The following is a 22,659-nucleotide window of genomic DNA, read 5'->3' on the forward strand; positions in this document are numbered from 1 at the left end:
CTGCCGCGGGCGGGCGGGCAGCGCTTAATGGCCGCTTCCCTTTGAAAGCCCGACCCGCTCGGGACAAAGTCCACCCTAATCCGCGGTCTCGGGCGATCCTACCCCCGCCCCGCCCCACCCGCCTCGGTGGACGGGATGAGAGAGGCGGGAGGGGGTGCGGTGCCCGCTGCCCGTCCTGGGGCAGGGCCGGGGCCGGGGCCGGGACCGGGGCGGGCGGCGGGGGGCCGGGCAGCCTCCCGGGACGCCTCTCGGTTTCGTTTCGCCGCCGCGGTTGGGAAGTTTGAAGAGCGGCAGTGACACAGTGACACCCTCACACACAACACACCCCCCGGGCTTCACCGGGAGTTTCCCGGGACAGGACGCGCCAGGGCGGGCGGGCGCGGCGCTGACCGCGCTGTGCGGTGCGGTGCGGATCGGAGCGGAGCGGTGCGGTGGGGTGGGGTGCGGAGCAGTCCCCCCCCGGCCCGGTCAGGCGGGGCGGAGCGGAGCGGCGGGGGAGCGCACGGAAGACGCCGTGCCCCGCCGTGCCCCGCGGCAGCGCTGCCTCGGCCGGCGGGCGGTGGGAGCCCCGGCGGGGCGCTGGCGGGTGGCGCGCAGGCAGGTTAGTGACCCCCGCCCTCCCCCGCCCCGGCGGGGGGGTTTCCTATTTTTTTTTTCTCTTTTTTTTTTTTTTTTCCTTTTTCCCCCCTTCTCTCCTCGTTGCATAAATTATGCCGGGCGGGGCAGTGACGTCGCGGGGGCGGGGCGCGCGGCGGCGCTCGCCCCCGGGGAGGGGGCGGTGTCGGGGGCGCGCCTTGTGGCGGCGGAGGGAGGGAGGAGGGAGGGAGGAAGGAGGGAGGTAGGCGGCGGGGGCGGGCGGGCGCAGGGGGCGGCAGCCGCCTGGCTGGCTGGTGTCGCGCTCGGCTCGTCTCCGGCGGGCGCGCTCGCTCGCTCGGGAACTATCGGATTAAACTTGAATCGAGTGAAATTAACACAAAGGAGCGAAGCGGAGCCGGCGGAGACCCCGAAACTACCCGAGACCCGCGCTGACCCTTCCTCTCCCTCCCCTCCCTTCCACCCCTCCTTCGCCTGCCCGCCCCGGTCAGGGATCCCCCTCCTCCCCTCTTAGCCCAGCCCCGGTGCGAGCGAGCAACTCCGTGCGTGTGTGTTGTGTGCGTGTGTGTTGTGTGCGAGACCCGCACCCCGCTTCGCCCCCCCGGCCGGCGGTACCAACTCCCGGAGCGTGTCCCCTCCTCCTCCCCGGCCCCTCGGCGGAGGGCAGCGAGGGAGCGAGCGGGGCACACCGGTCCCCGACGGCCACGCACCGGCCCGGTGAGTGACCCCGCAGCTCGCTGGGCGCGGAGGGAGGGAGGGCGGGCGCCGGCCATGGAGCAGGGGACCCGCGCAGGTCTCTGTCCCCGGCGGAGCGGAGCGGCGCGGGGGTGCTCGCTGCCGGGCGGTCCAGGGGAGTGGGGGATGCTGAGCCCTGCCGCGGCTCTGTGCGAGGCGGTGTGTTGTGGGGGGTGTCTCAGCGGGGCACTCCCCGGGTGTAAATGGCTTTTTGTTGTGCTGCGGCCGGCCGGCCGGCCGCCTGCCTCGCCTCGGGGGGAGGGAGGGCACCGGCGGGAGCCAGAGCGCCGGCGGCCCCTTTCCCCTTCCCCTTCCCTTCTTCCCGCCTGCTCTCCCCCCCGCGCTCCTCTCCACAAGTTTGGAGGGTGACTAAAAATTCCGGGAAAAGTTTGAGCGAAACTGCGCGGCGGGGGCGGCGGGGCCCCAGCGCCCGGCCGGAATGGCCGCGGGAGCGCTTCCCCCGCTGACCACGCTGACGGGCTCCCGGCGGCCGCGGCGGCACAACAAGCGCTAACAAAGTGAGGGCGCTTCCCTGCCGCGCACGGCCCGGCCCGGCTCGGCCCGGCACCGCCCCACTCCGTGCCGGCACATGGGTCGCCGGGGCCGGGGCCGGGCCGCAGCGGGGGCACCCCCAGCAGAGGCCGGGCGGTGGGTGGCGGCGGGCGGCAGGAAGGCGGGCGGGGAGGGAGGAGAAGGAGGAGGAGGAGGGAGGCGGGAGCACGAGGTGCCGCTCCGGCCGCCGGTGCGCGCGGCGGGGGGATCGTCCTGCCCCGGCGGCACCGGGAGGGGGCAGGGGGCGGTCGGCGCTCCCCCGGCGGCCGGAGAAGAAAGGGGAGCGGGGGAAAGAGGGAGGGGACGGGAAGGGAGAACGCAACCCGAGGCGACCGGAGCTGTGCCGGCGGACGCCGCATAATAGGGGCTTCACCCCGCTGGGCACCTTCGCTCCGCCGGCGCGGGGCCGGGGCGGGCGGGAGGCGCTGCTGCCGCCGCGCACATGGGGTCGGGGCCAGGGCGCTCCCCTCGTCGCGCTCCCCCCACCCCGTCCGGGGCCATTTTGAGGTGAGCGGAAAAAGGTGGTTTGAGGCCAAAGCGGTCAGGGCGCGGAGCGAAGGGGGGGTCCGGCCGCGCTCGGTCCGCGGGGCGCGGTGGGAAGCGGAGCGGGGCCGGCGGCGGGCGCTGCGTGCGGGGCGGCGAGGAGCGGGCAGCGCCTGTGCGTGTGCGCGGGTGTGTGTGAGAGAGCGGTGGCGGGGGGAGGGGGGCAGGGTTGTTAGTGAGTCTCAGGGAGAAGGCGCTGCAGGCAATGAGCAGCCATCATTACGTTGCCTTCATTTATCCCGGTAGCGCTAAATCAGGGGACGCGCTCCCACGCCGGGGGAGCCCCTCCGGGCGCGCCCCGCGCCGCTGGGCCGGTCTTCGCGGGTGGGTGTCCGGGGGGGCGGGTCGGGTGCTGGGGAAGGGGGTGGCCGTGGGGCACGGGCTGGAAATGGAGCCGGTTTCCCCGGCTCCCCCCGATAGCCCGCTCACGCCCGGGTTTAAAGTAGTTGTTTTTTAAACAGACAATGGACAAAAGGAAAGTAGCGATGGATGCCCGGGAGCTCCCTGTCCGCTGCGGGGCTGCGCGGCGCCGCGCAACTCTCCCCCACTTACCCACTTTCTGCCTTTGTTTTCGTTTGGGAAGGGGCCGAGCGTGCCTCCCCACTACAGAAAAGGGCGATTTTTTTCATTTGTGAGAAGCTTTTTTTTTTTTTTTTTTTTTTTTTTTTTTTTTTTTAAATTTCCCCTGCCACTTGGGCTTCCGCGGATGTTTGGCTTGGGGAATATCAGAATAACCTCGGTGCGATAAGTTTGTTTCTGTGTCGATGTTCGTCTCGATTTTTACTCTCATCAAAGCAGATCGCGGGCAGTGTTTATCCTGGAAGATGGCTTTCGGGAGAATGTGTTAGCTTTTCTTTTTTTTTCCCCTTTTCCCTTTTTTCTTTTCTCATGTTATACGGGACTGGCGGAGGTACAAACAAGCAAGTTGAACAAAAAATGTTTCTGTTCGTTTCCTCACAGATCATCCATTCTAACGACGGCAAAAAAAATCTTAATGACTATGACCTTAGCAGCATGGGTAGCTGATTTATCCCAATTATAAATCCCGTTAGTTTGCGGTAATGTGTGAGTATCAATATATAATTCATATTAAAAAGCATGATCCGTAATTATTATTCTTTTTTTTTTTTTTGTAAAAGTTGAAATCCATAATTTTCCAATGAGAGTGCTGCATCTGTCGCTTGGAGTGTTTTTGTCTCGCTGTTGCACAACAGAGGCTCTCCAGTCTTTAACCTAAAATGGCAGCTTTAATTTGACTGGGGCCCATTCATTGACAATGATAATAAAAAGGCTGAAAGCTAAATGTAGCTGGATGCTTGGGGCACGTATGCAGAACACTTTCCTCTCCATTGCTGGGCACTGCTGAGAGAGGAACTTCCAAGCTCTCTAGTTTCCACTGTGAAAGTTTCCAACACTTTTTTCCCTCATTAAAAAAATTAAAAAAAAAAATCACATTGCTCAGCACAGACCACATTTTAGATGTCTGGGTTGCTTACAAACTTAACGGTGAGGTGATAGTTAGAGAGCCCCTTTCAAGGGGTCTGCATTTACAACAGCAGGAGAAAAATTCTAGTAATCCCTTTTAAAATAAGATGCAGTCTGGGGGAAAATTAACCATTTCTTTCTGAGGTTTGTAACAGATGATCAGAACAATTACATTCTGTATGTTTTCCTATCTCCAGCTACTACAAGTGGGGAGTGTTGCTTGTTTCTTCTTGTTTGGTATTGTAAATGTGCTCAGGGTTTTGCAGAGATCCTCTTGATAGTGTACTATTTTCCTCTAGTTGTTAAAACCACAGCTGCTTGGAAAAAGCAATTCTTTTTGGTCTTATACATAACTTGAAGTTTGAAACAGTTTTACAAAACGAAATTTCCACTACTAAAGTATTAGTGAATGCCACAAATTCACACATCTCCTTGTCCTGTCTTTCTGTTAACCTGAACTGGTTATTTTCAGTCTCTTATGAGCTGTTTTTTTAGTAGGAAATTTATAAAGATCATTATTAAAGCTGTTGCACAGGCTCTTAAAAGAGTATTAAATGCTTGTGATTGCAAGTTTAACTGAATTACTGATTCACTGATACTAATTGGATAATCATATTTGACCAAATATCTTACTAAATATTTAACAGTGTGATGACATTTCTGTTATTGCTTGTAAATCCTGGTTAGGTTATTTAAACAGTGGGAAAAAGCCTCTTATTTGTAACCCAAAATTATTTTATTGCCCCTCCAGTAATGAAGGAAAGTTTCAATCATAGGCAAGGATCACACAGTCCTTTTAGGAAAATAACGATTTCTGGGAATGTAGCATTGTAACAATACCAATAAAAAAGAGGTATAGTGGAATACTCACTATCGCAATCAAAACCGTGTACAGTGATGGGAGATTTCAGTTGCGACCAATTCCTTTTGGATTTGGTTAATGCAGAAACCTGAAGAGTTGTGTCAAAGGAGCACTGTAAAGGTTTCCCTGTCCGTGTAGAGGGGTCAGGTAACCTGACTGTAGTTTTTTTTCCACGTGAGTTATTTGCTGTTTTGAACTGAAAAGCTTTTGATGAACATTCGCAGTATTTCCCGGTAACACTCAAATAATATTAGGACTTTTATAAGACGTAAAACGCGTTGTTTGCAAGTCAAGGTGGAACAGGCCGATGGCGAAGCTGCAGGCACTGTACTGAAGAAGGGGATGTGCTGCCCAGCCTGGGCTTGGCTTGGCGTGGGTGGGTGTCGTGGTCGGCGGGCCTGTCCTGCCCTGGCATACAGGGAGGCTCCGTGCCAGGTCTGTGCCCCACGGACGGCAGCTCTGCGGGCAGTGGAACCTGCAGCATGAGGATACAACAAAACCTAAACAAAGACAACCCAGGCGTGATTTTCTGTAAAGCTGGAAGGCCTGAGTAATAGGGACTTCTCAGGTTTTCCCAGAGCTGCTGAAGTGTGGCAGTGAGGCTGTGTTTTGCCATGTCCAAGGCATCCTATAGCAGCTCTCTATCCGGGGTTTGGTTTTGTTTGTGGCGTATGGTGTGATACATAGAGGTTGCTAAGGTGGGAGGAGGTGGAAAAAAGTAACCAGAAAGAAAGAGGGTGGAAATAAATGCAGGTGTCTCCTTGAATCCCACGCCTTACCTCTATCCCTTATTTCTCACTCATTTTTACATTAATTTTCAGATGGAAAGCCTTTAGAATGTGCTGGTCAGTATTTGCTCTTGTGAATCTGGTGTTATTCAAAGAAATTTGTGTGGCTAGCAAGGGTACAGGCAACTTTGTGACAAGTGGTGTGTGTGTCCGAAGGTCTTCCTTCCCCTAGTTCCCTTAAGTCCTCACTTCCAAACCCTTATATATTTCTCTGCTGTGAACAAATCACTAACTGGTCAGATTTATGAGCTGGTTAACTGATGCCCATAAGTAACACAGGTGATACTTTTATGTTACTTTAATGTTCCCTGTATACATGGGAAAACTGCAAATTTTAGTAAATAATTAAACTGTCTTTGTGACAAATGAGTCTTTTGTGTGTAGGTGAGGCTTTAGACTTCACTTTTCCAACAGAAAGTTATTGTATTAATTTAGTTTCTTTCATCATTTAGCTATCAATTTAGCTTCATCATTAAGACAGACATTACCTCCATCATTTCTCATCATTTATATTTCTGTGAATAGCTTGTTTGCACAAATACAAACTACTGGATTTTAATGGAAAAAAGCGTCAAATACTGTCTATGACGTAGCAATGATAAAAAGGCAAAGGGAAACTCCAACTATAATTTATTTTAAAAATCCTTTCAAAGGAAGGAGTGAGGTACAATATGCAGAAACATCTCATGTTTTTATTAGGTTTCTGACAAGATAGTGAAACCTGATGGAAGTTTTCCTCCTGATTTCTTTCCGTCTGCACAATCTGAATAACTTTCAGTGATTTGTATCTTACCCGAGATCAGCGGTCATGGAAATACCACGTTGTAGTTGTGCACTAAAAATCTTTCTTGGAAAACGAGGTTGGAAGGCATGATGCAAAAAATAAAAAGGAGGTTATGACCTGAAGGACACATTCCAAGAGCCCGAATATGACAACAAAGCTCTTAAGGGTATTCTTAAGTATATAAAAGCTGATTAGCTCTCAGCTTCCAACACTGGGACTTTTCAAGGATGTAAACATGCACCTAGAAGAAGCCAAGCCAGAACCAAGGATCTTTGTGCTGCCGCTTGGGTTCTTCTCTGAGAGCTGCTCAGTAGTGGTTTCTAAACATCCTGGTTGTATGGCTGCCCTTACGCTAAATGCATTCTCCTTAGAAAAAGAAAGAAAAAAAAGCAACGACTTAATTTAAACATTTTCTTTTAAAAGTTGGAATTCAATAAGAGTGCTAATTATCAAATCGGCTACTGTTTTAGTAGAACATTGTAACACATGACTTTGAAAGCTTATTGGCATATGGGAACTAACCAGAAGCCCTTGCTGGCATGATGTAGGGCTCCCTTTGCTCTGTAGTGACCTATATAGCTATTTTGGGTGTGGTTTTGCTTGGCTTTCATGGGAGCTGAGTCCAACCTTCCTCTGACATAGACAATTGCTGTGATGAGAGGGCCTTGAGGGGAATGGTGGGGAATAAATAACTTTGAGAATCAATTGTCTGGAAAAAGTCATTGCAGCCAAAATGTCTGCCCTCTTCCTAATGGTTCTGAGGGGAAAATAAAATTTCATATATACGGTCCTGATCCTAGAGGTTGTCCTGTTCAGGTTTTATTTAAATATGAGCTTGTGGCTGGGGAGAGCAATGCAGCAACTTACCTGCCTGGGAGTAGCTGGCATGTGGCAAATCCAGTGCTGGATAGTTTTGGAAGCACTTTATTTTAATGTCCTTGAGCCACTTTTTAAGCTGTTCAGCTGAGCTTTCTGCTTACTGCTAGAACTTCAACAAGTAGCTGGCTTTAAAATTTCTTGGTGAGTTTGAAAGAAATTGACCTCCCCGGAGTTTATTTTGATTTCTACCTACAAAGTAAGTGTCACTTCTTAAAACATTTTGTGGAGGTGTACATCAGATGTACGAAGTATGATTCCTTCTATGCAGCAGAGACAGTCCTGCTCTGAGAACTCAACATTTTATTTCTCTTTCTCGCCCACCCTACTCCCCTCCCCCCAGCTTTCCCATGGATTTTTTTCCTCTTCAGATTGTGCCTTTCCTGTTGGGTTTTTAATCTTTTTTCCAATTCATACTGCTTTCTGTTTGCTTAGTGGAGTTGTGTTTTCTTGCCAGCCCTAGATAATTAGGATATGTGGCAAAATAAACATGCGTTTCAACTCCTAATAATGCTGCTTTGTACTGAAACCATGGAGGATGCCTAAGTTGGTGTGGGAAGAGCTGGCTGGCTGTACCAAAGCTTGATGAAGTCTCATGTTAGCCCCTGGATGCTGTCATGGCAAGGAGATGGCCAGCAGCAGAGAGCCAGAGCAGGGGGCTGCTTCAGTGCACTGGCAGCTTTCCGACGGTTCTTCATGACCCTTTGAATACGAAAATTCTCTTGTTTCAAGTTTTGTTGTCATGAAAATGACATTCCCCCATCTTTTAATAGTAGATAGTTAGAGCTGTAGTGGTTTTCTTTGCTCTGTGCACTGAATAGTTGTGAGTGGGGAGGGTCTAGTCCCATGGCAATTTTGAAATGGACATAGCCGTTGTGGGCCATCCCTTGCCAAGCAGAGAAATTTGGGGTGTGGGGAGCAGCTCCTGAGGGGATTGTGATAGGGAAGCTTTGGAGACCAGGAACTATGTGACCAGTGGTAAAGCAGATCAGAACATGGAGCAAGGCCAAGGAATACTTTAATAAAGGCACTTTTGTCCTCGATCTTAAAATAGGAAAGCCTGTGGATTTATTTACAGGGTAAACAGGATTTGTTAAGTGGGTAGTCACTAGGTGCAAAGGAATACTGGTCATTCTTTGGGAGAGAATTCAGGTGAAAACTAACTAAAACTAGACTGAAAGCTGGAATTTTAGAAGTTTTGAGATCAGTAATAGGACAAAACACAGAGAAAGTCTTCATCATAGAAAGCATTGAGGTAGGTAGTGGTGTTCTGGGAGAAAAGTGAAACAAGCTCTTATGTAATAGAAACTGAGAAATTCAGTTCAAATCTTTGGTATTAACTTGGATGAGCTAGTGAGTGAGAAGTCCAAGTTGATGACAACTTATGAGAAAATATTCTTTGCTTCAAAGAGGATCCATCAATGTAGTTGTTGGGATTGAAATGCAAAGCTGAAATGCTACTTGATAAAGTGTCTTGCAGGAAAGTGCATGTCAGTCTGTGCTGTAGAGAATGGCACTTCAGTATCTCTTCAAGTTGAAGATTAACAGCCAGAAAGGCAATACAACTGACATGGTTTTTAATGCTCGATAGAAGGAGGATTGAGGGAAGGAGAGTAATGATGAGGCTAACAGATGTTCAAAAATCACTCTGATAAGGCTGAGATAAAACTGCATGAAGGTGAGAGACTGGTAAATTCCAAGGATGCATCTTAATTAGTTGTTCAGGGTATAACAAATGTTTTAGAAACCTTACCTGTTCGTGGACAGGACAGCCTGTCTGAAGTCCAGAAATCAGGCACCCCAAGTATCCTGCTCCTTGAAGTTCTGTATTTGAATGTGTATTGTTTTCTCATGTGGGATAAGATATACTGAAACAACCATAACTGCAGTTACTGGCTTGAAATGAGATCTAAGAATATGATTTTATTTTTTTGTCTCAGCTGTCTAGGCAGGTCCTGTGGATTTTTGAGAATGTGCTCTGGTTTGTGCTGCTTCTGGACTGAAGTAGCTGCTTGTTGGATTTGGTGGTTTATTGCAAGGCAAAAAGCAGGCAGATCATCATCTCCAGTTCTTGGTTTGAGAGGTACGGGGACTATGTTGCTAGTTCCTGGAAAGATCAGGCAGGCTTCACAGGCTGGTGTCGTGTCAGGATGACTTAAAGGAAGGCCCTCTGACGTAGTAGCCATTGCCTATGTGAGTTCAGAGATTCCTTTAAACTCTGATCAGGGGACTTTCACTAAGAGTGTAATTCTTGCCTCGAGTTGTTTTAACCGTGAAGAATTAAACTGAGAGTTCATAGTGAGCAATTTAATATCTCTCTTGATTTAGGAAGGAATCATTCAGAAAGTGAGTTAAATAGGGGTTTCTGGACTGCCTCAGGATGTAAGTCTGGGAGAGACCTGCTAAGTAATTCAGTTTATTTATCAGTACCATTGTGAGGTGTCTGCTGTGCTTTGCATTCACTCAGCTCTGTAAGTGGGGTACAGCCTCACTCATCTTTACTTTAGTCGTCATTCTTTCACTGGGGGGAAGTGAATAAGCAGGCTTCAGCTTCACTTCCCCCCTCTTTCTGTATTGATCTCTAAAAAGGTACATTGTCATTTTCATTTTTGGTTCTTTTCTTTTTGTACAGAAGTAAGTGAAACGTGCTTCTTTAATTCTATTGTAATCTTTACAGAGGTTACTGAAAAAAATTTGCCTTGGTTTCACCTGCATTTCTCCTTACTACAGGTCTGCAGTATTCCCCAGCCCATGCTGTCATCCCTCACAGAAGTGACTCTTAGTGAACATACTTTTATAGTTCAAACAGGATTTGAACCTTGTGGCAGCCATGCAGAAGGAAGGGGTTGTTTCGTAGAAATGGCACGGCGGTTGGAAGAATCACCTTGTTACAGGCAGCACTGGAACAGAAACATGTCTTGCAACTTGGGTCCAATAATCGTTGTAGTAAGTAGTAGTCTTAGAAGTTGAGCATGTTAGATGTTGCACTGAAACTATTAAAAAAAAAAAAAAAAAAAAAAAAAAATGGAAGGGGGGTGTTTGTGTGGCTTTTCACTTACCATGGCTAAAATTAGAGAAATGCTGTGGTTAAGGTGACTGAATTCTTGAATGGTGAGTTCTCATGGAAGTTAAGGCCTCACACCCTGTTGCTGCCCCCTGCCCAAACCATGACTACTTAATTTTGTGAGGTCAAAAAATAAAACCTTGGCTACAGAAAAGATGGCAGGTGAACGCAATTGCTTCCATAGCTCTTCTCATAAGGAATTTCCCTAACACAGTGATTTAAAAGATTAATCTCCTTGATCTCTTTTCTTCTTCACCTTTCTCTATCTCCTCTCTCAAAAGAAACCAGGATGCTTGCCTTTCTGCCTGCCTCTCTGGATGGACAACCTTTAGTTTGTCACTGGTTCACTTCCCTGCTGGGAAGGGTGACTTTCCTGCTGAGACTGTGGCATGACCAGTGGCACAACTGGACTGTGCAGTATGGGGCTGGTTGGGCAATGCAGATTTTGGCTGTCTGAGGAACTGGACTAGAAGGGGTTCTTAGAGGTGGATATTACTATCAGCTGGGATGCAGGCTGTGTGCCTGAATTTATGCCCTGGTGGGGCTTCTGTGATCTGCTGCTGTCTTCCTTTGTGTGCCTGTGCGTCACATGGAGTTCAGCGGTGTGTTCTGTGGCTGCCCAACATTTAAGATTTTTGGTAGGAAGCTGGTAGGGTCAGGAAGGCTGAAAATCCCTTCTCTAATTTGACAAGGTGTGATGATGGTGGTGTTTTGGGGTAGGGTGCCGCTTCTCCTCAGTGTATACTGAAAGCAGCTGTTTCTGTGTCGAGGAGCCTCCAGGTAGGCAATGAACTTTGAATAGCAAGATCGATTCAATGTGGCTGTGGGAGGGATACATTTGGTACACCTTGACTTCTCTCTTCTGGAGTGAAACAGTACATCCGCAGTGGGCAATCCATCACAGAAGGAGGCGGATTGATTCATGGCCAGAAATCACTGGGCAGAAAACCTGGGGACTAGGCATCTGTAGCACCTGCTTCCACCTTCTTGGCTTGACTGACTGCCTCCCTCCCTCCCTCAAGGTACTTTCTCTTAGGCACGTACATAAGCTGTCCCCTGGTAGGTTTACTTTGGATACTGTGGTGACAAAAGTTCTTGCTCTTTTCTGCTTACCAGAAATACTTGTTTCTCCATCATAATGCTTATTGAGATTGGTGGTCATGCTCCCAGGATTGTTTGGGGTTTTTTTTGGTCCTGTTTTTGTTTGGTTGGTTTTGGTTTTTTGTGTCTTAAGTTAAAAAACAAACAAGCCCCCCCTAAAACCCAGGGTGAAATCTGCCAGGCTTTCTTTACCCCCCTCTTCTAGGGTATTCTTGTCTTGATTTTATGTTTGTAAGAATTTTTTTTCTTCTGGTAGAGTATTATACTTAAATCTGGGTAAGAGTACATATTACTATATTTTTTTTTGTATGATAAGTTTTTTTGTAGCTCTGAAGATAGCTGAAAGCTGTTGAATGTTGTCTTGTGGTCCTTCTAATAATTTGTAAGTCAGGGTATGGTTTGCGAAATGCAGTGAGCTAATTTAACCAGACATTGTTCTGAAAGGAGAAGTTTCCTCTCTGCCTTTGTCCCCCTGCACCCTTCCTCACAACCACATGGCTTGGCTACTTTTTTTCGGCAGCAGTGCTTGTCAGGTCCTTCTGTGAGCCACTTTAGTTCACCAAAATGGCAGAAAAATAACTCTGTAAAATGGAGAGCATTTTGCTGTTGTAATGAATCAAACTGGCTCATAAAAGGATCTGATGAACACCAGAGCTGGTACTAAGGACAAGGGGGGTTGCTGGCTTGGAGAGCAGCAAGGCCTTTTCATCTTTTCATTTTGGTGGCAGTGAGCAAGTGGATTGGATCAGTTGCCTGGGAACCTTCATGGGAGAAAGAGAAATAGAGTAATCATCTGTGAAGCAAAGGACACGAAAAGAAAAATGTGCTGGCCTGAGTTAAAATGGATATTAAAATTTGTTTATTCCGGTGATGCTATGGATTGCATGCTAGAAACAATTTGTTAGAATTAATAATTGACTGCCCAGAAATCAGTTTTCCTCTTCAGGTAGGAAAACTAAAGCCTAAAAGATTAACTAATGTATAAATAACTTGTTTGCTCTTTCAAATGTGAAGTATTTAATCTTTGAAACAATTTATTCACAAGAAAGGGGGAGAGGGAGGTGGTGGTGGGGCTTTTTTTGTTTTTTGCAAGCTTGAAATCCTCCATTAGGTTCATCAGCTTTGAGTCAATTTGTCTGTCTCAAATTTTATCAAGTCAGTGTTGTTTCAGTGTCATCAAGTTTCATCAGTCAGTAATTCCGTGGATTCCATTATTCAGAGTTTTATCCCAACTATTTATATTTTCCTGCTGGTTTGAGATGGAATGAGAGCTTGGTCCTAGTAGGTGGCTGAGGCTGTTACTTTCTCTCATAATCTAAAGCTTTCTGATAGTGACATGAATGCACTCCTACATGTTAAAATTGGTGGAAAAAAAAGTACATTGCAGATCAAATAACATGCTAGTTAGTCACTTCTGTAACAGTGCTCTTGCTGCTCTCCATAGATATGGGCAGTTTACACTGTGTAGCTCAGCAGAGGAATGAGCACCTTACAAAAAGTCAGGGATTCTGACTGCAGCTTTTGCTCAATCCACCTCAGCTTGAGGTGACTCTTTCAGCATAGCAGCAACGTGGCGTTAGAAGCTGCTTGCTTTCTGAAGAGCTCTGGCTTTTTTGTCTAGTTATTTGTGTATATTGCCTGCAGTGTGACAGAAAGGGGCTTCTTGGCAGGTGGAAGAGTGGAAGCTCGTGCTTTCCTTCCTGTTTTTCTCAAGATTTGGGCAATTACTAGAAGGTAAACTCTTGCCATAGTTACAAAAAAACCGAACCTTCATGTAGTGCACCATCTAGATTCCTTTCCTTGTGTTTTACATCTAAAAATTCCATTTCAGGATCTACTGGGGATGCCAAGAGGTACAGGAGAGGGGATTTACAAATTCTATCTTATGGACATTGTAAGCTGCATTTGGTGAAAACTGTGAGGATGGTGGCCCTGACTAGCACTGTGTGTGTTCAGAGGGAATATTGTAGTTACTAAAAGCAGCTTGTTTACATTAGGAATTGTATGTGCTAGCTCTAATGGGCTTTAGGAAGCCCAAAGCACAGCTGTAAAACATCTGTCTCTGGGACCAGATCTTGTCTGTCTGATGAGTTGTTGTCCTGCATTTCATGTTGAGATTTAGACAAGAAATAATTTTTTTTTTTTTAATAGAAAAGTTCTTCAGCCATCCTGCTTGAAGACTGGTTTGTACTTGAAAGGCTATCATGCTGTTGTCTTGAACACAGAAGTTAAAATAGTGACTCAGTATTGACTTAACTCCACTTCCTCTTTAATCCGATCATCTTGTTGCTATATGACCTTACAACACCTTAATTTAAAGGCTGCTTATTCCAGTGGATTAAATTTGGAGGTGTCTGGTGTGGTAGGCATTGCTACAGGAAGGGCTTAAAAGGAACTTATTCGTTGCCTCAAAAAAAACCAAAACGAGGTGTTGGAATAGGAGCAGCGAGGGTATTTTTCCACTTTGGGATGCTGGCATATGGACAAGGCTTGCTCTGAAAGAGTAGGAGAAATTTTGAGCACATAGTTCTGCTGTACCATAAGAAAAAGTACATTCACTTCCAGTGAATGAATTTGATGCTCCTTGTCTTCCACTTAACATGGAAGTATTAGAAGGCAAAATATCTGTTTAGTTCATGCATTTCTGAGTGCTTGGGTGGTTTTTCTTCTTTTCAAGGCTAGTGACCTGAGCAGGTAGTTGGAAGCCAGGACCCGAAGTGCTACTCCAAACTGGTGTGCCAGGTTCATAGTGATGTGTTTTGTGTCTCCCATATTGGGATGTGTAATAGTTGCTGATTACCAAGCAGCACTTGGCAGAGGATCTTGATTCTTTACCAAGTGTTAATTCTGTCTTGCTACTGGTCTCGTGAAGTAGATAAATGCTGTCCTTAAAAGGACAGCTGGTCTGACATTCAGCACTTAAAAAAAAAAAAATCTGTCTTAAGTGTTCAGAGTCTGTATCTGAACAGCCTGCTATTTTTCAGAATTTGTCTTCTTCCTTTAAATATTTTTCTTAGGAGTAAATTCTAAACAATTGTATTCTGTGTACTGAGTTTAGGGACCATAAACTTCCTTCTTGTCCTATAAAGTTTCTTGAACAAACTCTGCCAAAGAGGTCAGCCATAATATGTTGAGCTTTGGCCTAGCAGTAGGAAGAGTTCAGAGAGTGTAGTCTCTACTGTTTTATTAGCCATTTTGATTTGCATTTTCTGTCAGGTTTTTCTTCCATCTCAAGTCAGGTATTTAATCTGACTAAACTAAACTGAAGCCGAACTGAAGTTGGGTGTTGGGTGTGATCTGGGGGTTATGGTGAGTTTTACTGTACCTGTGAAAACTTTGATCATTTAGAGTCCTTGAAAATAAACCACTGGCATGTTCTTCCTGTCTCTGACAGTGGTCTAGCAGAAGGTCTGTTCTGCATTGGGAATAGGCTGCTGCCTTCAAGCTTGAGCTGCGCTCAGCACAGAATGGCAGCAGCACCTTCCATGGATTGGAGGAAGCAGGGGTAAGCAGGAAGGTGCAGAGAGACTGGGTTCTTCCATTGCTTACAAAAGCAATCACCATGTCTTCTGTATTTGCAGAGGGAAAATTCTGTACCCCCAGTTCAGGAGATGGGCATGGTCCCCACTTTATAGGTAATAGAGAGGGTTTGTTTTCAACAGCTAAGACATTGCACAATGACTTGTGGATTGGAACTGAGGATTGAATTCAGTCTTCCAGTAATTCCTTTAAGTGCTTAACCTAAATATGTTGTAGTTATTTTAAGTACCTTTTTATAACAGCAGTAAAGCTTCAGGCCAGTGCTTTGAGCTGATATTATCTTTTACAGCTGCTGTTTAAATTAGGAAAAGTATGAATATTTTAATTTTTTGCACCACTTAGTGTTGTTTTTAAGTCTTTTTCCATCAAACCTGAAAAGATAGTTTTAATAAAAGTTCAGTATTCCTAAAACTTTAGAGTATAACACAACTTTGATTTGAGTTATTAAAACCACACTCTTTTGAGTTGTTAACAAAATGAACTTAAAACCCCCTGTAAGTACTGAGTACATCCAGAGATGTACTGTATGTGCTACAGTATTTAGTATTGTCAGTGTTTCTGTTTATTTTTATTTTTACTCCTTTAAGGGGTTACAACCAGATCATAAACTCTCTTGGAATTTTCTGTTGTTGGAATAGGGTTAGTCTTTTATACAGCATCGGTACAGTTTCAGCAGAGTCTGATACAGTTTTGGGTGTCCTTGTCTCTCTCACGTTATGGTCCTCTGAAGTGTTGTAATCTCACTTGCATTCTTGAAGTACTGGTAACATGGACTGAAATACAGTATCTTCATGAAAGGAGGGTGAAATGTTATACTGGAAACAGTGTATTATTGAAGTAGCATAGTTGTCAACACCTATTAAAACCATGTTGCAAATATCATCTTTCTTTTTTAGTACCAGAGGTCTGAATCCTATTTCACAGCAACCAAGGTGGAGGCTATCCAGAAACAGAGCAAGCCCCTTAGCCTCCACAGCTCTGCAGCTCAGAATTGTCTTGGGAAAAGTGATAGGTAATGCTTAATGAATTTTTCTTGCATGAATTCATCTAGTCTTCTCTTGGTCTGTGTAAACTCTTGGCTTCCATTGGGACTGTGGCAATGAGTTCTGCAGCTTAAGTACACATTGTATGAAGAACTGCTTCCTTTTATTTGTTTTATTTTGAACCTACCACCTGCTAGTTTTGTTTGATGTTCTCTAGTTTCCTTGTTAAAAGAACAGTGGTTTGCTACGTACCTGTTCCGTGCTGCTCCTGATTTTGTAAACTTTTTATTCTCTCCCTGGTTAGCCCTTCTTGAGGCTGGAGATTCTGAAGGGTATTCATATACCTGTCACCTCTCTCTGGTCCATCAGTAATTTTAATTTTGAAGTGCAGGTGAGAAGAGCAAACACTGGCAATGCAGCAAGGTATAAGCACCTCATAGGCTTGAGTATCCCATTTCTTATCCAATTCTGTGAGGTTTTTTCCATCTCTTTTTTTCTTCAACATGCTCAGTATTCTGTTTACTCTTCTGACAAATCTGGTTTTCCTAGATTATTTATTTTAGCTCCCAAATCGTGTCAGGACTCAGTAAAATGTATGTAAAACAGTCAGATTGTATTTTCTCATGTGTGTTGTTATTGATTTCCTTCCACTGAATCTCATCTGCAGTTTATTACACCTTCAATGGGTGTGATGAAGGTCTGCTGCTTCCTGCATAGTTGATTTTAATTTTTAGCAAAATTAAGTTGTTAATACTATTAGCAAACTCACTTCAAGGTTCACCTGTTTCTAGATCTTTTATGTGCATGCTGTCAGAGCAGGTCTGGAAAGAGGTTCATTTCCTGGTTTGAACTGGTTACTTCCATCCATGTGAAGACCTTCCCTCCTTTGCTGTTGTAGCTTAGTTTCCTTAAGAACCATTGCTGGAAGACCTTTGTTCAGCAGCTGGCACGTGTTTTGGTCATCCAAGTTAGCTCAGACTTTGGCTATTTATCAATTGCTTCAATGAAATCTCTTGTACTGGTAAGACAGGACTTTGCTGTGGGAAAGCATTGGTGTCACTTCTGTAGTCTGTACTTAGGTATGTGCCCGTGTTTCTTCTATCTTCTACTTATTTGCCCTACTGGGATGTTAGACTTGCTGGTCTGTAGTTCTTGGCAGGCTAAAGGTATGACCATCTTTCAAAACTGAGGCACCACTGGCAACAGGCAGTGTTTGGAACCTGAGATATTATGCAGCATAGCAGACAGATAGGCTGTTTTATCCTTCAGCTCCCCACAACTCTTGGTGAATGTATTGGTGACTTGCTGCTGTTTGCTTTGGTTCGACCAAAACTGCCTCTGAGGATTTATGTGCCAAAAAAGATGAAAGCTTCCCTTAGCTTCTCCTATGACGGGAGATGCAGAAAACTTGTAGTTTTTATTTTCTTGGAGTATTTCTTTCGTATCTTGATTATATGTTAGTCCAGTGGATTCTCTAGCAGGCTTCATATAACTGGCATTTATGAAAGGAGGACCTTTTATGACTTTGCCCCTCTAGGAACATATCTTTTGTTTGCAATTTTTCTTGCTAGTTTCTTTTGTCCAATTTATTCCCCTCTTCTTGAGAAATGTTCTTACTGATAGCTTCCCCACCTTGAGGTTTAACTGTGATGCAATTTTTTCCTCGTGTCTCTGCATTTTCAATATAGTATTTTTTGTCTGTTGTCTGTAAACATTTTGTCCAACTGCCTGATTTTGTTTCTCTTACCAAGCTTCCTCATTTTAATGCTTTTTTCTCTTTGGAAGTAAGCACTCCAATGATGCATTTTTGTTGTTTGCTGCTGTTTTAGGAATGCTAAGCTCAAATATATTTAATGGATTTCATTAGCAGTAGCATGGTACAGTTACGTCAAATATGATAGGAACAAATCTGAATTGTAATATAATTTTGTGGATGTTTAAATAGTCCATGTTGTAGTTAAAATGTGGCAGTGTTCCCCTGTGTGTTTCACTGTAACTTCATATAAATAGTTTGATAAATACAGTTTAAATGCTTTTATACTGTAATTTCTTCTTGCCAGAAAACCAGTCACCTTACCAAGTTGTACAAGTAGGATGGAAATTTATTTTGAATGCCACTGATTTATTTAGGAGTGAGACAAAGTATGTGACTGTGTCCTTCAGTTATAATTCCCCATCAATTGTAAATTGAAGCATTTGTTCAAATATACAGTATAAAACAGTATTACAATCAAGCTGCAATTATCATGGGAGTCATAACTTCTACTTTTCTTTTTCTTGGCTCTCTGTGTGAAAAACTGTACTGTAGTATATTATTTAATTGTTTAGTACTGAGGTCTCTCTGTTTTATCATAGTATGTGACATGCTACAGTACCACTCTGTATAAAAACCTTTGGTGCTTGAAGCAGTGGTGGAACAGTAAGAGTTTATTCATGTCTTCATGTATAGATGTGTGAGCACCATATTTAGAAGAACTATTGCACAAATAATAACCACTTCATACTGCAGGGTTTTTGAGAATTATGTTGCTTTGCTGAGAATGACTTGGAAATTCATAAGTCTGTAAATCTGAAGTCATGGGCATCACTGTTACTTCTGTGTTTCATTTGATAACTTGTGTTAGGGAAGAGGCTCTCCCGAAAGTCACTTGCTCTTTCAAAGTAGACTGTAACATGCACTCACACAGTTGTTCAGCATAAGCAACTCAAATTTGAGGAATTTTATAGTAAAGTAATGGAAAAAAATGTTAGCTGTATTAAGATCATGAAATATTTAAGAACTCATGGTCATGAAAGTAGGCAAACTAGTTTTATAGAGAAGGAGCAGTTACATTTTCAAAATGGATGCTCTGAAGGGTAGCAAGTATGAGTTCATAAGATTTGGAAATAAACAGAAGTTTAAAAGAGATCTTATAAAATTAATTTTTTCTTTAACAAGAATGCAGGTGTCATGAAAGGCTTGTGCCCATTTCAGTTGTTGAGGAGTCATGATCCTGCTTTGTTAAGTTAATATTTAAGCTTTCTCATAAAACCTACTACAGCTTCTAGATAGCATGCCATATGTACAAAATAAACTCACCAGTTGTTTTGTTTTCTACTAAAAAGTTAAATTGCAATCAATGTCTGTACATGTAAATTTGTTGAGGGTAACAGGAAAAGGAACTATGCAGAAATACAGGGTTTGTCTTACAAAAGAACTTACAGGAATTTTAGGATGTGGTCATTTCTTAGTTCAACTAATACAAGCAAAGCACCTAGAAGAAAGTGGAGAGGTTGTTTTCTGTTTGCAAAGAAAAGGCTGGTAACAGAATTTGAAGTAACAAGAATTGAAAGTAATCCAGCCTAGACAGAATTAAAAGCAGAGTGTTCTGGCATGGTAGATTCTCTTAGGTGGTGTTTAGTGAATGGGTGCTCTTGCCATTCATTTTTTTATCTCTTCCCTAACTAACCCATTTTGAATTTCGCCTCCTAAGTAACTTTCATGAAGAATAGAGGGGAAATCTAGAATTTGTTTAAAAGCTGTGTAGTTGTGCATTAGTAGGATGTATCTCTGCTATTGGAAGATCACAAGCTATCAGTCATTTAGCATTGAGGTTTAAACGGAATAGGTGCTTTTATAGGCTGATTTATTAGAATATGTTGCTTATAGGCTTGTTGAAAAACGTCGCTAGCAAATCTGATGTGAAAAAATGGCACGAGGACAGTTGGGGATTTTGTCATGGTCTATGAATAGCTGATAAGCAAAACGAGGTGCTGTAATGCTGTTGTTTTCTCTCTTAACCTCCTTGTCCCCTATCCTCCCCCACACATGGGATTTTGAAAGTGGCACTGGAAAGGGGAAGTAGGTTTTAATCTAGTAGCATGAACATGGATTATAGGTTTTTTACTTCTATTTCTTTGATCCTTCTCAAAGGCATGTCTCACTTGTGTTCCCTCCACTCCAGCAATAAGGCAGTATCTTTTGGGGGCTTTTAAAAGGCCACCTTTCTGTTGGCCAAATACATTTTTCAAATAAGTTTGCTGTTGATGATTTAATGATCTTGTAAGTATTATCTTAATTTTAATCAAAAGGGTGTATGTGTTGATTAGTTTGATGAGATTAAATCATGTGCTTTGTTTTAGAGGACTGGAACTAGATGATCTTTAAGGTCCCTTTCAACCCAAACTATTCTATGATTCTGTGATCCGTGAAACAGTTATGCCTTAGCAGAATAGAGTCACAACATAGGTTTGTTGTAGGATAAAATCAAAACGGACTCTTTGACAGAAAGTTGTCAGTTTTCCTTGCTTTTTCAAAGGCTTGGATATATATTTGTCCTTCTGGTCTACCCTTCAGTTTAACTACAGTAGTAAACTCTTGGAAATCTTATGTGGAAAGTACTTTAAAATGTTCATAAAGACAGATAATCCCACCATGGTTCTGATGCCTCCTTTCCCCCTTCTCCATATGATTATTGGTCTGAATCAGACATCTGCCCATCACTTGGCCACATGTTCTTATTAATGAGATACATAAGGATAAGCAGTAAGAGTTTAATTGTCTGTTTCTGCGTAAGCACAGTTTATGTATGGTGAAGAATGATGATTTTTCTTTCCTCTAGTCTCCTTTTACCCACATATGTCTAGAAAAGAAATAGTCAAACTACTAGTTACATGTTTTTAGCAGAGAAGTAGAAGAATAATGTGGGCATTTAGTGTATTGGGCATAAAAGAAAAACTTATTATCTGAATATTCAGGTAGATGCTAATGTAGTACAAAGAAGCTGTATGTTTAGAGTAACTTCTGAAAAGCATGTAACTGCAAGGAAAAGAAAAAGGCAACAAACCAGGATGGCCAATTTGAGTGGGTAAGCAAGTTGGGGCCTTAAGGTGAAGGGCCTGGATAGTTTCAGAATATGTGGACAGGATTAATGGAGGCATGTTTAGAATTACTAACACTGTTGACACCAGTGCTACAAACACTGCAGTTTTATAGACTGGAGTCCCATCCATCATCTCTAGCCATTTCCAAAAATCAAGAGATCTGAATTCTCTTACCATGTTCTGTCTCGTGATAAGTTTGATTAAATCCATCTATTTTTCTAGTCATGGACCATCATTACCTTGTGTGATTACAAAATTGCTGTGCATTAACTAATGGAATCCACAATATGTTTAAATACAAGCACAACTGGCATTTTCTGTGTTAATCCTCCGAACTTCATATTAGGTTCTCTTGTGTCTTGTAATTTCTCTTTAAAATGTTTGTGGAATTAATACCTTGGATCCTCTGTGTAATTAACAGCATCCATAAAAATGATCTGTGAAGGAAGATCATTGGTTGGGGTTTTGTTTTTTTTGAGATTAACAAAATCTAAAGTATTATATGTTGTGACACATAGTCCAAGTCAAGGTTTCTTTAACATGAAATGTCATTCACTGGAATTAGACTGATTACATACTGAGGCTTCTGTTTTAAGATACAGGTATTTTCAACAGTGGAAGGTTAAAAATGGTATCTTGAAATATGCTTCTGTTATCTTGAAATATGTCTTGAGTCAGCAGCTAAGTCAAGTTCTGGTTTTGAAACCTGATAGATCCCAGCCTCTGGTATTCCTTCAAATAAAACTGTCTTTTGCTTAGAGATTGGACATTTGGAGTTAGTCATAGATGTGAGCTTTGTGAAGTTGCAAAAGCGAGGCTCGGGTTACAAAGCCAGAAATCACTCTGTTAGAAGTTTAATTTGTTCGTTCAAGAGATTTGGCATAGTCGAGGGTAGAAACCTGTTCTCCAGAACAGCATTCACTTTCCCTAAATCCATGTGTATATTTCATTTTTTTCTGGCTAGGTAACTGACTGCAGCAAAGTGATTATGTGAGGTAAAGCTGAAAAACTGCAAAAGAAATAATGCCCTCTTGCACTAATTTTTATATATTAATTACAGGTTATTCTTCATTTATGACCCTTAAAATCCATATTTCCTGCTAGAGAACTAATAACTCTTTAATAGATCAAACCTCTCTCTCTGGTCTGTAATAAATACAGCCTATGTTGTAGGTACTTGCTATAAGCTTTGGGATCAGATTTCTCTCAGTCTATAAATTTTTAATTTTCTTATACTATTTGTTGAATATAATGATGAATTAGTTGATGATCACTGCATAATTGCACTTGATAGACTGAGTGAATCCACTGTATGTAACTTTTGGTAAAAGCTCATCTATCTAGTGATGCCGAATGATAAAGACACTGATAATTTATTTTGCTTTAGGAATAGTATTGCAGTTCAGTCATATCACACTTGGTATCCCTTTAAAACGGCTTCTAAATTGTTGGAGAAGCATCCTGTGTGATAGCTCTTGTATTCAATGAGTTCATGGATGTTTCTGAAAGATTTATAGTGAAGTCCAAAGCATTTCAAGGCCAAGTATAGCAGTCTTGTCAGATGCAGCTTTACAGCCTAGTGACTTATAATGAGAGTAGAATGTAATTAGAAATTGTCCATGTCTTTACCGAGTACTGATGAAAACTATGGCTCAAAGGTTAATTCAAATAATAATTAATATTGGTTTCTGTCAGAACAGGGTGGTAATGAAATCTTTGTCGTACAATGATTCTGATTTTAAGAAGAGGGTGGATAAGAAATAGAGGGTAGAATTTACCTTTTCTGATTATATTCACTTATCTTACAATCAGCATGATGATTTGATAAAGCGTAATTTGAGAGCAATTTAAACATACTCAGAAATATTACAACCTACAGCGAAAATCAT

General features: G+C 43.6%; 1 protein-coding gene across 8 annotated transcripts in view; it reads left to right on the forward strand.

Moving 5' to 3' along the window:
- The first annotated feature begins 555 nt into the window (after window positions 1-555).
- Window positions 556-22,659, forward strand: part of CHD7 (chromodomain helicase DNA binding protein 7) — a 133,790-nt gene continuing 111,686 nt past the window's right edge. For 4 of the 8 annotated variants that reach the window (XM_039549482.1, XM_039549481.1, XM_039549480.1 and 1 more), the window contains exons 1-2: window positions 875-1,311; window positions 3,385-3,489. The gene's annotated coding sequence lies outside the window, so the exon portion shown is untranslated. Of the gene's footprint in view, window positions 602-874; window positions 1,312-3,177; window positions 3,490-9,981; window positions 10,166-22,659 lie in introns of those variants that run through there. The other 4 variants (XM_039549478.1, XM_039549477.1, XM_010401136.4 and 1 more) reach the window with 4 other exon arrangements.

This window comes from Corvus cornix, chromosome 2 (genome assembly GCF_000738735.6).
Source record: "Corvus cornix cornix isolate S_Up_H32 chromosome 2, ASM73873v5, whole genome shotgun sequence".
In the NCBI taxonomy this organism is placed as follows: domain Eukaryota; kingdom Metazoa; phylum Chordata; class Aves; order Passeriformes; family Corvidae; genus Corvus; species Corvus cornix.